We start from the raw sequence: 2,656 nt of genomic DNA on the forward strand, positions 1-2,656 counted from the left end.
CTTCTTCTTCTTCTTCTTTTGATTTCCTCTTTCCTTGGGCCTTTATTTTCCCTGCCATCCCCTAGCTTCACCTGATTTCCACACCCCCCCTCCCCGCCTTACCCTGTGTACCTATGGTCAGTCTTTTGCCCGTTTGCTGGTTTTCCCACCAGTATTCTTTCCTTCCAACTTTCCTGATTGAAGTGCTAGAACCTCTTCTCTAATGGGATTTCCTCTATCTCCATCACATTTTTTTTTCAGTGTCTTACTTCTTGCCTTCTGTTTTTCTGGACTCTCATGTCTGTTTCCTTGTCTCCTGTGCTAGTCTCTTTTCAGGGGCCCATCCCATCAGCATTTGTCTTGTGGATTGTAATGGTTTGGCTCTCAATTTCTTTTTTCTTTCCTTTTTTTTTTTTTGCCAGTCCTGGGGCTTGTATTTAGGCCCTGGTCACTGTCCCTGAGCTTCTTTTTTTTTTTTTTTTCTTTCTTTCTTTTTTTTGTCGACCATGGGGCTTTGAACGCTGGGCCTGAGTGCTGTCCCTGTGCTCTTCAGCTGAAGGAGAGCGCTCTACCACTTGAGCTACAGTGCCACTTCCAGTTTTTTGGTGGTTCATTGGAGATAAGAGTCTCACAGACTTTCCTGCTTGGGCTGGCTTTGAACTGTGATCCTCAGATCTCAGCCTCCTGAGTAGCTAGGATTATAGGCGTGAGCCACCAGTGCTGGGCTTGGCTTTCAATTTTTTGTCCTTCCCAGTGCTCCAGTATGCTCTATGGCTATATCCTCCCAGACTGTCAGAAGGTGGTTTTGTTTGTTTGTTTGATTTTATTTATTTTATATATTTTTTTTTAGCTGATGGCTTGATTTCCTTGCCCTTTGTCTGATCCTCTCTCCCTTGGCCTTTTAATTGATCATTGTTTTCATCAATGCCTCCATGTTAATGCCAGCTCTTTGTGCCTATCTCCTCAATTCCACTTGCTTGTCCCCTGTTCTGTTTTGCTGCTGTAATGACCTCAGAGTCAAGAAAATCTTCAGAGGCATGGTCAAAAGAGATGAAAGAACTTTATTTGGCTGTCCTAGGAGGACTAAAAGCATCAGTAAAGTCCAATGGGGCAAGGTTTATGAAGGTCAGAACTACACACAGTTGGCAATTTACAGAAGCTCAAAGATCACTGTGTGTGGGGCTGGAAAGGTGGATCCGTGATAGAGTACTTGCCTTGCATGCCTGAGGCCCTGGGTTCGATTCCTCAGCACCACATAAGCAGAAAAAGCTGGAACTGGCTCTGTGGCTCAAGTGGTAGAGGGCTAGCCTTGAGCTGAAGAGCTGAGGGACAGTACCCAGGCCCAGAGCTCGGCCCCACAACTGGCCAAAAAAAAAAAAAAGATCGCTGCCTATTTGTGTGTTGGGGTCTATTCTTCAGCTGTGTTCAGGACCATGTGGATAGCATTCTGTAGCTGGAGGCCAGAAATAGTACTGGAAGTTGGGGTCAACAAGAAATGTAAAACTGGGTTACCAAACTGCCTATTGAAGTCTTTTGTTTTCCTGGTCCTAGCCAGTTAGTATTGACTGTAACTGTCCTATTTCCTAATTCTGTAGGTCTTCCTCCTGTCCTGCCTTGATTCATGGACCTCGCCCCCAATTAAACACAACAGAGACTGAAGATGAGACACATACTTGATTGTTGCCTCTGGGTTTTTCCGGATCCACTTGTAATATCCACTTAATATTGAACAGATATGGGTGTAACCTCCTCCTATTACTTCCTCCTTGTTAATTTTCCAGGCTTTCCTTTTAAAGCCTAACTGTCCCTACTATTGTGAGTCATTTACTGAGCTTCCATTTATTCTTTCTTTAGTTTTATTAACTGGAAGTATCCCATTTTTACTACATACATGTCTTACCCCTCATGTCTTTTTATTTGTCCTTACAGACATATGTTTATCTCCTAGGTATAGAGCGCTTGTCATTCACTTAGCCTCTTGTAGGTGGGGTTCAATTTCTGGACATAATATCCAAGCTTTAGTAATGTGAGTCTTGAATAATCTTGTAATGACAAGCTGGCTTACCGTAAAATGCCCCTCCCTCCCTTAGTCTCCGCCCAGTACTTGCATTAGTTAGGTAACTGGCATACTTGGAGGCAGTCACCTCCCCCTTCTCATCCTGGACCACCCCCATTGACAGCTACCCTGGGACCTTGGGGGTCCTAGGCTCTGAGGTCACATCTGCATTCGCCAAGGTCACATCTACAATGGGTGACTGTACCTTCTCCTACCTGGTCACACCTTCCCTCATCTGGTTACATCTTCTCCCTGTCTTTGCCATAAATAAGACTCAGCCCCTTTTCTAGTCAGGTGAAGTCCTCAGCCTGGCCTGAAGCCAGCAGTTTGGAAATAAACTGCTCTCCCTCTAAACACCACATGGTGTTCTCATTCATGAGCTACCTATTTAATTAACCTTAATATTTATAAAAACAGATTCCTGGGTCTTTGCTTCTCTGATATCTATACTGGTTTTATGTTTGCTTTGTTTTTTAAGTCTGTCTTTTTTTACCCCCTTCCTTTTGTGCTGTGTTAAGTACATTGCTAATTTCTTTCTGGTGTGATCCAGTGTTTCTTTCTCATGTAGTATAGTGTCTATTGTTTTAGACTCTTGATCACTTTATGTGTCTTATTCTTAGG

Source organism: Dipodomys ordii, unplaced genomic scaffold (assembly GCF_000151885.1).
Source record: "Dipodomys ordii isolate 6190 unplaced genomic scaffold, Dord_2.0 Scaffold48, whole genome shotgun sequence".
Lineage (NCBI taxonomy): Eukaryota > Metazoa > Chordata > Mammalia > Rodentia > Heteromyidae > Dipodomys > Dipodomys ordii.